The 14992-nt window shown below is 48.7% G+C and overlaps 1 long non-coding RNA gene across 1 annotated transcript; it reads right to left on the bottom strand.

The window, feature by feature from the left end:
• Positions 1-9814: 9814 nt before the first annotated feature.
• On the bottom strand, positions 9815-14886 carry LOC136388565 (uncharacterized). Its single transcript, XR_010748195.1, has 2 exons — positions 14802-14886; positions 9815-10141 (listed from the first exon to the last, which is right to left on the bottom strand). It is a non-coding gene; the product is annotated as an uncharacterized lncRNA (long non-coding RNA).
• Positions 14887-14992: the final 106 nt, after the last annotated feature.

Here is a 14992-nt window from a genome sequence, read left to right as displayed (position 1 = left end):
GACAAGCCGGGTGGATCCCCGTCGGGCGCATGCGGGAGTCTGTCTGACTGCCTCCCCGTTTCCAGCTTCAGAAAAAATAAAAAATAAATAAAATAAATAAAACATTGTTCAGACTTAAATATAAATAAAACAGAAATAATGTAAGTTATTTATTCTTTCTCTGTGGACCTGTACCAAATGGCCCATGGACCGGTACTGGTTCGCGGCCCAGGGGTTGGGGACCACTGGCTTAGAGCATTGTAGGGATACACCATGTTTGTGGGTTTGATCCCAGGTCAAGGTACATAGAAGAATCAACCAATGGCCTAGCCTGTGGTAGCTCAGTGGATAGTGTGTTGACCTGGAATGCTGAGGTGGCTGGTTGGAAACCCTCGGCTTGCTGGGTCAAGGCACATATGAAAAGTAAACAATGGACAACTAAAGTGAAACAACTATGAGTTGAGGCTTCTCATTCCTCCCCCCACCTCTCATCTCTGTAAAATCAATACATCTTCAAAAAAACAAAAACAAAAAACAACCAATGAATGCATAAGTAAGTGGAACAACAAATCAATCACTCTCTCTCCCCCTCTCCTCTCCCTCTCATTCTTGTTTCCTCTCTCTCTTAAAAAAAAATCAACAAATTAACTAGATCCTTAAATAAGAGGAAATATCAGAGATTTCTAGGAAGCCCTGTGTGAAGAGCCTGGGCCTTCAAGCTGAGGCAGCTACAGTACTCCATTCTGGGGGCAGCTGGGCTGTATGAGAGATTTGGGGCTCAGATTCCCGGGCTTTAGGAAGCAGTAAGAAGCACCCAGAGGCTGGGGCACCAGTCACAGAGCTGTTGTGGTATAAAGAGACCCACAGTTTACATGTTAATTTTTTTTTTTTTGTATTTTTCTGAAGCTGGGAACAGGGAGGCAGTCAGACAGACTTCTGCATGCGCCCAACCGGGATCCACCCGGCACGCCCACCAGGGGGCGATGCTCTGCCCATCTGGGGCGTCTCTCTGCTGCAATCAGAGCCATTCTAACGCCTGAGGCAGAGGCCCCAGAGCCATCCTCAGCACCCTGGCAAACTTTGCTCCAATGGAGCCTTGGCTGCAGGAGGGGAAGAGAGAGAGAGAGAGGAAGGAGAGGGGGAGGGGTGGAGAAGCAGATGGGCGCTTCTCCTGTGTGCCCTGGCCGGGAATCAAACCCGGGACTCCCACACGCCAGGCCGACGCTCTGCCACTGAGCTAACCGGCCAGGGCCACATGTTAATTTTATTAAACATATTATACAGCACTTAACTAGTGCCAGGCGACCATCCTTAATGTTCTGCTCATTTCATTCTCATAGAAACCTTATAACAGGGGTCCCCAAACTTTTTACACAGGGGGCCAGTTCACTGTCCCTCAGACCGTTGGAGGGCCGGACTATAAAAAAAACTATGAAAAATCCCTATGCACACTGCACATATTTTAAAGTAAAAAAACAAAACGGGAACAAATACAATATTTAAAATAAAGAACAAGTAAATGTAAATCAACAAACTGACCAGTATTTCAATGGGAACTATGCTCCTCTCACTGACCACCAATGAAAGAGGTGCCCCTTCCGGAAGTGCGGCGGGGGCCGGATAAATGGCCTCAGGGGGCCACATGTGGCCCGCGGGCCGTAGTTTGGGGACCCCTGCCTTATAAGGTAGAAACTATTGTTAACCTCACAAATGGAGAAACTGAGGCACTGAGAGGGTATTTTGTCACATAGCTAGTAAGTGGCAGGCTGTGCTCTGAACCCATAGGCTCTGCTGCGTCTCCTCTAGTGGTGGGGCACTGTGATGGGGCTGCAGACAAGGGGGAGGAAGCAAAGCTTCATCCCATGCACTGAACTAAGTCTGAGCCCCCGGGAGTCAGGGTGATATAGAACTGACTGGGAGAAATACAACTAAGATGGCTGGTAGAAAAGGCCCTTAATCCATCCAATTCAAATCCCTCATTTTATAGGTAAGAAAATTAAGGTTCAGAATGGGGAACCTCAGGTGACCTGGCTTTCAGCTAAGATGCCAGACTGCTGTGCCTTGCTCAGGAAAGGTGGTGCAGGCAGCTGCTCTTCGGTACAGTCGGCTTTCCTTTAAAAAAAAAAAAAAAGCAAGCACGCAGCTTGACCAGGTGGTGGTACAGTGGATAGAGCATCAGACTGGGATGCAGAGGACCCAGGTTCGAGACCTCAGTGTCACCAGCTTCAGTGCAGGCTCATCTGGCTTGAGCGCAGGTTCACTGGCTTGAGCGCAGGGTTGCTGGCTTGAGCATGGGATTATAGACACGACCCTATGGTCACTGGTTTGAGCCCAAAGGTTGCTGGTTTGAGCCCAAGGTTGATGGCTTGAGCAAGAGGTCACTTGCTCTGCTGTAGCCCCCAGTCAAGAAAGAAATCAATGAACAACTAAGGAGACTAAAGAGCCACAACGAAGAATTGATGCTTCTTATCTCTCTCTGTTCCTGCCTTGTCTGTCCCTATCTAGCCCATTCTTTTTCTTTTCTTTTTCTTTTCTTTTTTTTTTTTTGTGGCAGAGACAGAGAGAGTCAGAGAGAGGGACTGACAGATAGGAAGGGAGAGAGGTGAGAAATATCAATTCTTCGTTGTGGTTCCTGAATTGTCCATTGATTGATTTCTTATATGTGCCTTGACTGAGGGGCTATAGCAGACCGAGTGACCCCTTGCTTGAGCCAGTGACCTGGGCTCAAGCTGGTGACCTCGGGGTCTCGAACCCAGGTCCTCTGCATCCCAGTCCGATGCTCTATCCACTGCGCCACCACCTGGTGAGGCTCTATCTCTTTCTAAACAAACAAACAAACTTGCCCAGCAACTCAGCAGTGTGTAACAAGAGCTATAAAATTATTTGTACTCTTTGGTCAAGTAATTTTACTCTTGGGAAAGTGGGGGACAGGAAATTGCAAAGATATTTATAGCAACAACTGGAAATGACTGAGTCCTAACAATAAGAAATCATCCAGCTTGCTGGGAGGTATAAAAGCACCCCGAGAAATTACAGAGCAATTGACAATAACCAAGAGGCCCTGGCCGGTTGGCTCAGAGGTAGAGCGTCGGCCTGGTGTGCAGGGGACCCGGGTTCGATTCCCGGCCAGGGCACATAGGAGAAGCGCCCATTTGCTTCTCCACCCCCACCCCCTCCTTCCTCTCTGTCTCTCTCTTCCCCTCCCGCAGCCAAGGCTCCATTGGAGCAAAGATGGCCCGGGCGCTGGGGATGGCTCCTTGGCCTCTGCCCCAGGCACTAGAGTGGCTTTGGTCGCGGCAGAGCGACGCCCCAGAGGGGCAGAGCATCGCCCCCTGGTGGGCAGAGCGTCGCCCCCTGGTGGGCGTGCCGGGTGGATCCCGGTCGGGCGCTTGCGGGAGTCTGTCTGACTGTCTCTCCCCGTTTCTAGTTTCAGAAAAATAGAAAAAAAAGAAGAAAAAAAAAAGAAAATAACCAGAGGCGAACTATGTCATTAGGGAGGAAAAGCAGAACCCAAAGTAGCAGGGACTCAGGTGACAGCTATGTAAGAAACCCGTGAGTACTAAACAGAAAAGTTCGCTGTGATGAGAACATTTCATAGTTTAACATTTTTAAGTTTATTTTTCTGTAAAGTTACTTGATCTCATTAAAGAAAAAATAAAAGACCTTGCTGAAACCATTATTCTGGTAGTGATAGTGCTATGGGATAGACACTCGCTTAGACTTCTAGTGGGGATGTAAATTGATTAACTTTACTGGAAAAATAGTTTGGCAATTTTATTTAGAACCTGAAAAATGAATGTTCCTGGACACTGGCCAATTGTCTCAGTGGTAGAGTGTCAACCCCACATGTGGATATCCTGGGTTCTATTTACGGTCAAGATGCACAGGAGAAGCGCCTGTCTGCTTCTTCACCACTCCTCCTTCCCCTTCTCTCTCTCTCTCTCTCTCTCTCTCTCTCTCTCTCTCTCTCTCTCTCTCTCTCTCCTCCTCCTCTTCCTCCTCCCACAGCCATGGTTCGATTTAGCTCAGTTGTGCTCATGGTCCCAGATGGGCAGAACATTGGCCTCAGGGGTTGCCATGTGTATCCTGGTCAGGGCCCATGTAGGATTCTGTCTATTTCCCCTCCTCTCACTTGGAAAAAAAGGGGGGGAAATGAATATTCCCAATAATTTCATGTTTAGGGATATAGTCTAAGGCAGTGATTTTCAACATTTTTCAGCTCACAGCATACATAAACTAATTACTAAGATTCTGCGACATACCCAAGAATATATTTTTTGCCAACCTGACAAAAAAAAAAAAGGTATAATTGTGATTTATTCACAGTGGATGGCTATTGTTGTTGGCTGTTGTCGATTTTTTTTATTTGATAATTTAATGTAAAATAGGACAGTGTCCCTGACTGAATAGTCGTGTATTTGATGTTTTAAAAATTCTCGTGGCACATGGGTTGAAAATTGCTGGCTTGGAGGATGATTCTTTGATTCACTCACCTACCTGAAACTATTAAGTGTTTCAGTCAACATTTGTGGAGTGTTAGCTCTTTGTCATATTTTGAGAGGAGCTGCAAGTACAAAATTCAATACGGTCTGGATCGTGCTTAGCTGAAGCGCACTGAGGAAGACAGACAGACAGTCATTGATTATAGGTCAGTAGGATAGAGGCAAGTTATTCCTTTTTCCATTATGCAACATGTAAGCAACTTTTGTGACGGGGATCTGCATTCACATTTCTTTGTTTCATAAGTGTTCTTATGCCAGTGCCTTGTATGTTGGCTACCTCCCTAACTCAGTTGCAACCTGGGACAGGGACTGTGGTTTCTTTTTACTGCTTCCTGATAGCAAGAATATGCATGTTTGGGGTTCTATATAGACTCAAAAAATTTGTTGAACGGATTATTTTAACCTGAAAAAAAAATACAGTTTAGCAAGTGTGAGGTCGGTTGACAATGGGGGAAGGTCACGTGAGAAACCAGGCCCAGGAACTTTGGCTGGAACCGCCCACACCCAGGCCCGACAAAAGAAACTTCCCAGGAGCCCTCTGAAAAAGAACGACTGTCTGTCAGCCAGTGAAATTTCACACGTCATATCAACCTGACCACCCTACTGACGCTATAAATTACCCCCAAACAGGGGAGGCGGCGTGACTTCTCTGGCCTGTTTTGCGGACCAGAGAACCTCATCTGGGATGCACTCTAATAAATAAAGCTTTTGCTATTCCACACTTGGGGGCTATGCCCTTCTTTCTTCCATGGCGGGGAAAATACCTTACGTTTGGTGCCAAAACTGGAGAGGAGCTTGGAGCCTGCTGGGGCCGCTCCTCTCCCCTTCCCTTCTGAGGAAGAACCAGGATCTCCGACCTCCCACCCACTTCGGCATGTAGTGCGGTAGGTCCCATGCCTCCAGCCTCCCCTCAGTTCTTTCCGCTGAGACTCCCTGTTCGTAACCGCATCTGCGTCAGGGACCTCTTATCCATTCCAAGTGCGTGTGTGCCCGTGGAGATGTCCCGGACACACCCACTCTACCTAACCATCCAGTGACCAGAGCTTGAGTTGTGGCACGCCAATTCTCATCTCTGATCACTCCGAGGACTGAGGGTGGCCATAGAAGCACAGGAATCTAAAAACCTGACTCAAAGACACTCCTGGAGTGCCTTATCCGGAATCTCTCCCTCCCTAAAGAAGAAGAAACTGATCTTCTCCAATGTGGCCGGGCCACAGAACCCACTGGATAACCAGACCAGGTGGCCTCCTGAAGGGACTTTTGATTTTAACAACCTCACCAATTTAACTATTGCCAAAGAACTGGGAACTGGTTGGAGATCCCTTACATTCAGGGCTTCTAGTATATGCACTCCCATCCTAATCTCTGTGCTGCCTGCTACATGGTGCAGGCCCTTTTTGGCCAGTGTAGTGGAATAATCCACTACATGGCCTTGGATGGGAACACAGCCAACAAGAAAAGAATGTTTTGCCAAGAGAATTGTTTTGTGACTTGAAGGCGGGTCACTGAAACAGGTCTATGTGACTGAAGGCAGTACGGGGCTTTTCTCAGTAAAACATTCTCATAGGATTTCTGTTCCTTTCAAGGTTATCCCTTAAGATAAAGGGAGGAATGTTGTGGGAACCATAGAAGCAATAGCAATTAATGCCTTTTGATATTATATTATTATTAAGCTATCATGCAGGTGTACTCCACGTATCTTTAAGTAAAAGTTATGCTTGATGTTATGCCAATTTCTCAGTAAATAAGTTTTTTGAAGTCTTGTGAATAAAAGACTTCAAAATAAAACAGGCCAGAGAAACCTCAGCTAAATCCTCCACTCCTGATCTTTCCTCCTTTGCCAACCCCCAACTCTCTCCCCCTCCTGCCCGACCCCTGGGGGGCGCCCCTCTCTCGGGACCCCTCTCTGGTCCCTCTGCAGACCTCTTCCACTCGGGTCTCTTCTCTCCAGGAAGCCTCCTCCCCTGCTGGCCAGGATTCCCTCCCTTCTCTGCTGTGTTCTTAAGCCCCTCCCCCGTCAGGCCCTCTTCTGCCGGCCATTGGCCCTCACACAGGTTTGCAGGGCTCCTGACCCCACGGCCTAACCCCAGTCTTCTTCTTTTTTTTTTTCTGTATTTTTCTGAAGCCAGAAACGGGGAGAGACAGTCAGACAGACTCCCGCATGCGCCCGACCGGGATCCACCCGGCACGCCCACCAGGGGGCGACGCTCTGCCCCTCTGGGGCGACGCTCTGTTGCAACCAGAGCCACTCTAGCACCTGGGGCAGAGGCCGAGGAGCCATCCCCAGCGCCCCGGCCATCTTTGCTCCAGTGGAGCCTCGGCTGCGGGAGGGGAAGAGAGAGACAGAGAGGAAGGAGAGGGGGAGGGGTGGAGAAGCAGATGGGCACGTCTCCTGTGTGCCCTGGCCAGGAATCGAACCCAGGACTTCTGCACGCCAGGCCGACGCTCTACCACTGAGCCAACCGGCCAGGGCCTAACCCCGGTCTTCTTGCAGGAAGGCCTGGCCCTGTCCTGCCTCTGGTTCCGGTGTTTCCAGATGGATCTGGGTGCTGGGCTCCCCAGGAGCCCCCCCTCCTCTTATTCTCAACCCCCAAAGCCCTATCCGACACCTGATGAACATGGCATTTAAAGTTTTTAATGGTCGTGGCTAGTAGGAAAAGGCCGAGGCTGCTCGCCAGGCCCGCATGCAGCAAAAGGTGACGCTCCAAACCCAGGCTCTTGTGACAGCCCTGAGGCCGGCAGAGCAACAGGGGTAAGGGATAGGAGATGCCCGACCCAAGTCCGAGCCGCAAAGAGGAACCCTACCAGGAGCTTGCTTTAAGTGTGGCAAGGAGGGTCACTGGTCCCGGCAGTGCCCCTGCCTGAGGCCGCCTACTAAGCCCTGCCCTGACTGCAAGCAGCCTGATCTCTGGCAGAGCGATTACCCCCTTTGGGTAACAGGCTCTTTCTTGGCACCTCCACGTGGAGGACAAACCGCCCAAATGGGAGGCCAATCCAACCAGGCGGGCCCATCGCTCGAACTCTCATGGACGACTTACCTGCTACCTGCAGTATTACCCTGGGCCCAGACTTGAAGACCCCCATCACCCTCGCCGAGCCCAGGGTAATACTGCAGGTAGCGGGTAAGTCCATCTCATTTCTTGTGGACATGGGGGCTACCTTCTCTGTTTTGCCATCACACTCTGGACCTCTAGTTCCCTCACGGGTCTCGGTTATGGGAGTGGACGGGACCCCTTCTTTTCTCCTTCGCGCACCACTCCCGACATGCAGTTTGAACGGAATTCCCCTTTCTGCACTCCTTCAGATGCTTTCTTCCCTTGCTCTAATAGGCTTCTTTAGACACTGGATTCCCAATTTTGCTCTCTTAGCCAAACCCCCCTCCTCTCGCCACCTACCTCCCCTTTCTGTCTTTACTCTGCCATCTTCTCAGGGAACACATGGACCGGACCCTTCCTCCCATAGGGGGTCCAGATGAAGCACACCCAGCGGTCCCCATCCAACCAGGAGACAGGGTTCTTCTGAGGGAGCTCCAGCCCGGCTCCCTACAGCCCAGGTGGACGGGACCCCATACGGTAATACTGACTACTCCTACCGCAGCCAAGCTCCTAGGGCAGACACCTTGGTGCCATGTCTCTCGCCTCAAGCTCGCCCCCATACAGGACCGCTGGCAGTCGGAACCACTGGGCCCCACCTGTCTCTGGCTCACCAAAAGATTGGGCCCTGAAGATCCCCCCGTTGCTCCTGTCCCTCCCACCAGGAACCTGCCGCCAGAGTGAGGTAAAGCAGGGAGCAATGCTGTGCAGTGAGACTGGCCCGAGGGAAGGAAACATCAATGTCCTCAACCGTCTACAAGAGAAACTGCACAAGGCCCTCTCCTCCTACAGCCGCTTCACTCCTGGTGGCAGCCACCCATCCTCACCTGGGCTGCCCCTATCCTAGGTCCTCCTCTAGTTATCAGCATATTACTCATGTTTGCTCCTCTTTTTCTTAGATTCTTACAGGGCCGCATCCGCGAGGTTTCTCGAGTCACGGTCAACCCGATGCTCCTACACCCACATACACAACGCCCCTCAGAGCCGCCACCTTCCGACCTCCCTTTCCCCCGACGCCCCTAACCAGCAGGAAGTAGCCAGAGGAATAGCGGCGCCCTATCTGACATAAAAGGTCGGAACGTGAGGTCGGTTGGCAATGGGGGAAGGTCACGTGAGGAACCAGGCCCGGGAACTTTGGCTGGAACCACCCACACCCATGTGCGCCCAAAGAAACTTCCCAGAAGCCCTTTGAAAAAGAACGACTGTTGGCCTGACCTGTGGTGGCGCAGTGGATAAAGCATCGACCTGGAACACTGAGGTCGCCGGTTCAAAACCCTGCACTTGTCTGGTCAAGGCACATATGGGAGTTGATGCTTCCGGCTCCTCCCCCCTTCTCTCTCTCTCTCTCCTCTCTAAAATGAATAAATTAAAAAAAAGAAAAAGAAAAAGAACGACTGTTTGTCAGCCAATGAAATTTCGCCACGTCATATCAACCCGGCCACCCTACCGACGCCATAAATTACCCCAAACGGGAGGCAGCGCGTTTTGTGGACCAGAGAATCTCATCCCTGATAAAGCTTTTGCTGTTCCACACTTGGTGGCTCTGCCCTTCTTTCTTCCTCGGCGGGGAAAATACCTTACAGCAAGCTTTAGGGCCACTATGCAAATGTGCCTATCCTCCTACACAGGGTCATGCAGATTGTAAACACACTATTTCCTGGCTTGAGTCAGGGGTGGCAGGGAAGGGTGGCAACTGGACAAATCCTTTGCCTTGTGGGCACTGTTGATCCTACACTGTCTTATCCAGGAAATAAATCACATGCTTAATTCCGGGTTGGGACTTGTGAATGCTCCTAATTGTTGTGGCTAGATTTATTAAGGGGACAGAGAAATCAGCTTAAGATTCTAATGCTAATTCCGACCAGACCATATTTAAGTAACGTGCTTGCTAAAAACCATTGCGGTAACCTGAGATGTGAGTTCACATTCTGATCTGTTTTGAGAAAAGACACAGCAGTCAAAGGCCTGGACCCTTTACAAAGGCGTCAGGTGCAGGAGGAAGGATAGTGGTTGTATTCAGCCCCCGCTGTAGCCTTTCCTGATTGACAGCCCCGCAGGCCACTAAACATCAAAGCCATTTTCTAGTATCTGGGTTTCTGTGAAATTAGGTAATTTACTGGGGGTGGAATTAGATTCTTTATGGCACAGAGTAGGCACTAATAAAGTTAACTGAACCGGTCTTTGTGGAGCCTCCTGTTTTATAGATAAGGTCGCTGCGATCCAAAGACTTGGAGCCACATGCAAAAAATAGGAAATCTGCGGCTGGAATTTGCCCCAGGACTCGTTTATACCTTTAGTTCCTCTCTGCAGCAATTTCTAAACAGCGGGTTTAATAAGTGTGTTTGATACAAGGCCACCCTGGCTCCAGGAAGCGGTGCCAGGGTCATTTTGCTGTTGGAGCAGCTTCTTCCTTCCTGGTCCTTATGCCAGCCACAGCCTCCGCAAAGCTGGAGCAGGCAGGCCCGCGCAGGGGGCCCGCTCAGGGCTCCCCAGGAAGTGGTCCTCGTCCCAGGCTCCCACGGCAGCTTTTGCTAGTCTTTTCATGCAACTTCACAGTACAAAGGATCTCTATCGAAAAGAAAAGAAGGGAAGGGAAGAGAGGGAGGGGAGAGAAGGGGAGAGAAAGGGGAAGGAAAGGGATAGGGGAGGAGAGGGGAGGGAGGGGAGGGGAGGGGAGGGGAGAAGAAGGGAAGGAAAGGGAAGGGAAGGGAGGGGAGGGGAGGGGAGGGGAAGGGAGGGGAGAAGAAGGGAGGGGAAGGGAGGGGAGGGGAGGGGAGGTAAGGGGAGGGGAGGGGAGGGGAGAAGAAGGGAAGGGAAGGGAGGGGAGGGGAGGGGAAGGGAGGAAAGGCGACTGGAAGAGAGGGGAAGGGAGGGGAGGGGAGGGGAGGGGAGGGGAGGGGAGGGGAGGGGAGGGGAGGGGAGGAGAGAAAGAAAGAAAGAAAAGAAAAGAAAAGAAAAGGGCTCAGCTCAGGATACTTATCACAAGAAGGTCGTTCACTTCACTGTAGCAAGTCACCATAAACATATACCCTAAAATCCCTTTCTCTATTATTGGACATTTGTTTAGAAGTGTTTGCTTGTATAAAATTGAAGTGATGAACCATTTTTTTTTTTGCCCATAATTAAAACTACTGAAAAACTGAGACCAAAATAGATCACTGTTATATAGATACTTACAAAAGTAAATGTAATTACAGTATCTTGGTAGATTAACCTGAATTACTAAACTGATAAAGGCTATATATTTTTCTATTTCTCTTCCAAGGATGGATGTGGTAGATCTCTAGCCAAAGGCACATTGGTCCTTTCACAAGCCCAGCCCTTCCATATCTCTGAGGAGACGCCCCTGGCCAGCGCATGCCATTTGCAGTGATGGACTTTTACAAAAAGCACTAGCCAGAGGGAAAGGTGGGGGGTGGGGGTAGAGGGCTGGGGGCAAAGGGGGGGTAATGGGGTGGAAAGAGACTTTGCATGGGGCATGACATGGAGTGTAGAGGGTGTTGTTATACTGAGTGAGACACTCGAAAATAAAATAAAAAGCATAGTGAGTCCTGGCTGGGGAGCTTAGTTGGTTAAAGTGTAGTCCCAATATGCCAAGGTTGTGGGTTCGATTCCAATCAGGGTGCATACAAGAATCAACAGTTGCCTGACTGGGCAGTGGCGCAGTGGATAGAGCATCGAACTGGGATGTGGAGGACCCAGGTTCGAGGCCCCAAGGTCACCAGCTTGAGCGCGGGCTCATGTGGTTTGAGCAAAGCTTACCAGCTTGGACCCAAGGTCTCTGGCTAGAGCAAGGGGTCACTCAGTCTGCTGAAGGCCCATGGTCAAGGCACATATGAGAAAGCAATCAATGAACAACTAAGGTGTCACAATGCGTAACGAAAAACTAATGATTGATGTTTCTCATCTCTCTCCATTCCTGTCTGTCTGTCCCTGTCTATCCCTTTCTGACTCTCTCTGTCACTGTAAAAAAAAAAAAAAAAAGAAGAAGAAGAAGAATCAGCCTGACCTGTGGTGGCGCAGTGGATAAAGCGTCAACCTGGAAACACTGAGGTTGCCGGTTCAAAACCCTGGCTTGCCTGGTCAAGGCACATATGGGAGTTGATGCTTCCTGCTCCTCCCCCTTCTCTCTCTCTCTCTCTCCACCCCCCCTCTAAAATGAATAAATAAATTTTATAAAAAAGAATCAATAGTCAACCAATGAAAGCATAAATAAGTGGAATAACAGGTCGATGTTTCTCTCTCTTTAAAATCAATAAAGAAATATATATATTAAATAGTGAACTGATGTTACCTCAATAAATTCAGTAATTTAAAAAAGAACATAGATATTGGTTTATACTTATATTGGTTTATCTAAGGATAAGTTCTACATGTATAACTAGCAGATTAAAAGATAAGAACATTTTAGGCTCCTGTTATTTGTTGCCAAACTGTTAGTCAGCAAAGTTTATTGAGCACTTACTGTGTTCTTCAGTTTTAACTGCAGCTGCTGTCCCCAGCACAGGAAAGGAATGTCTTCCTGCTGCTCCCTGGCCAGCTGCCTCCCCACCAATGCTCTGAGCTCTAAACATGCAGCAAAACCACTCTGGGTCTCTCGGCGAGTCTCCCGGTGCCCTTGAGTTCTATCCAAATAACTGCATCATTGAACTGCAATCAAACTCTATTCTAACGCATTTCATAGAGAGAGAGGGTCCATTAAATTCCATCAGGGTGAGCAGGGAAGAGAAGCCATGTGGTAGATAGACTGATTGGTATTTTAAGAGATGCAGGACCTGACCCTGCTACTCCACGATCTCTGTTCACCTAGAGATCGTGCTTCTCATAATAACTGATAGGTTTGTTCCCCAACCTGCCATCTTAAGGCAACTGAGTTTGACACACCTGGGTAAGTGTATGCCATTTTTATTGTTGATAAAATTTGAATGTTATTTAAATGGTTATGATGTTCACCAGAAGTGAATAAGTTGCTATCTAATGAGCTTGGTGTAAAGTAGTTTGGGCTGACAAAAGTTGTTAGCTAAGGCCTGACCAGGCGGTGGCGCAGTGGATAGAGCATCGGACTGGGATGTGGAGGACCCAGGTTCGAGACCCCGAGGTCGCCAGCTTGAGTGCGGGCTCATCTGGTTTGAGCAAAGCTCACCAGCTTGGACCCAAGGTCACTGGCTTGAGCAAGGGGTTACTCGGTCTGCTGTGACCCACGGTCAAGGCACATATGAGAAAGCAATCAATGAACTGAGGTGTCACAATGAAAAACTGATGATTGATGCTTCTCATCTCTCTGTGTTCCTGTCTGTCCCTCTCTCTGACACTCTGTAAAAAAATAAATAAATAAAAGTTGTTAGCTAAGCTAACACACGTGTGGCATTTTCACAGACCCTGTGTTCTTCATTCCTCCTTATTAAAACAAAACAAACAGTAGGTGAGATGGGTCAGAAATTTCCACTTTTATCATGACAAAGCTGAGGGGCTGAGAGGCTGTGAGACCTCACAACCTGCAGTGGTTGACAGAATAGGAACACTGTGTGGCTCAGCGGCTGCCCTGGTGACCTGGGCCTAGGCAGTGTCTCGTTCCCCTGACAACAGTCACTGGTTTAAGGGGTAGCTACGTGGCCTCAAGCCCATTAGAGTCAGTTCCTGGGATTAATTCATGGAAGCAGGGCACAGGCGGGCATTCCTTCTGCTAGGGTTGATTAGCAGGCACAGCCGTGTTTTCTGTCACGCGGAGAAGACCTTTCTGCACCAAGAGAGAATCAGGCCAACAGAGAATGAAAAGCGGAGGCAAATAGAAAGTGTTGAATGGCTGCTTCCAGAGGCCCTAGTTCCCACTGCTCTGTAGTTTTACGACCTATCTGCCCAGTCTTTCAGGCTCGGTGAGTCAATACAGTTCTTTTTCCTTGATGCTAGTTAGAACTTTTTTATCTTTTGTCATTTGTCACCCAGAAATGAACCTAGAACCTCTGGTTTTCAGGCCAGGGTCCTTTCTTCTAATGTTAATGATTGCTGTGAGTAGTTGGACACTTACAATGTGCCAGGCAGCGTGCTAAACACTCCCTTCTGTTTACTGTTGTTCCGAAACAAAAGCCCCAATTCAGAAGGGCTAAATATAAAATCCTGGAAAAGAGACCCCCTTCCCCAGGTACTGTGGCCTCTAAACCATCTTTTTTAAGAAGTGAGGAGATAGGAACTTTTATAAAAATGTGACCAAGTGATTCTGCCCTGGCAGAGAAGGACACCTAACTGTGGGGGGAGGGCTCCAGACCATAACACCCCCCTTCTACAGGGAGGGAGCTAACCCTTCCCCTCTCTCCTCCCTGCTAAGTGCTTCCTCATTCTCATCGGCCATTCTGACTCAATAATGTGCATTGTGTTTTTTGACAGAAAGGTTTGATATAAGAGCAAGATCTATTTCATTGCTAAATCATGCTTTAAAATTTTCTAATCCATTGCTATTTTTTTAAGTGGAGGTACAATTGACGTAGAGCATTATGTTACTTTCAAATGCACAACATAATGATTCGATATTTATGTATATTGCCAAACAGTCACCACAATAAGTCCAGTTAATGCTACATCCTTCTAGATGGCAAAACTCTAAATGTCCACGTCATTACATTTAATTATTCTCAGACTTCACACTGAGAACACAAAAAGCAGTTCCCATTAAATTTATGTTTAATCCAGACCACTCTTTTGAGCTTCTAATTCACAGAACCAGAACCAGTGGCTTCTTGCCACTTCTGCTGATATGTCTTACCATCATCCCTAAATTAGCATGTCCAAGCCTGAACTTTCTACCTCCCATTTCACCTCCCAAACCAGCTCTCCTTCTGTCGCCTCCTCCACGGTGACGGATGCTTTGTTCTTTCGGTGAGATAAGCCAAAGACCTGAGCGTCATTTTTGAAACTTCATTCTCCGTGAGCCCCCACCATTGATTCCTTATCAAGGCCTGCTAGTTACACCTCCGGAAATGTCATACATTTCCTCCCTTCCCTCAATCTCCAGAGTCTCCACTCTCCCCAAGCTATTGTCACTTGCTCAGATTTCTGCACTAGTGTCCTGACCGCCCCCCTGCCTTTATCTACCCTGGACTTCCTCCTATCCACTCACAGAATAGCTCCAGTGATCTTTGAGAATTTAAGATTGTATCAGTTTCCTGCTTAAAACCTGCCCTTAGTTTCCCGTAGCACTTGAAATAAAAGTCATACTCCCGCAGCCCCTACCTACCTCTCCAGTCTCATCTGGTGGCACTCTTCCCCTCACCGGGGACACTGCAACCATGTGGCCTTTCTTCCCCTGAACCAGGCTAAGCTCCTTCCGGAATTAGAGCTTTCACATATGGCTGTTCCTTCTGCCTGAAACATGATCCCTTGCTTCTCACATGATTGTCTCCTTCTTAACCATCTGTTCCCAAGGTA

The sequence above is a fragment of the Saccopteryx leptura genome, chromosome 1 (genome assembly GCF_036850995.1).
Source record: "Saccopteryx leptura isolate mSacLep1 chromosome 1, mSacLep1_pri_phased_curated, whole genome shotgun sequence".
In the NCBI taxonomy this organism is placed as follows: Eukaryota; Metazoa; Chordata; class Mammalia; order Chiroptera; family Emballonuridae; genus Saccopteryx; species Saccopteryx leptura.
The sequence above is the reverse complement of the archived record's forward strand: the minus strand, read 5'-3'. Positions and strand labels throughout refer to the sequence as shown.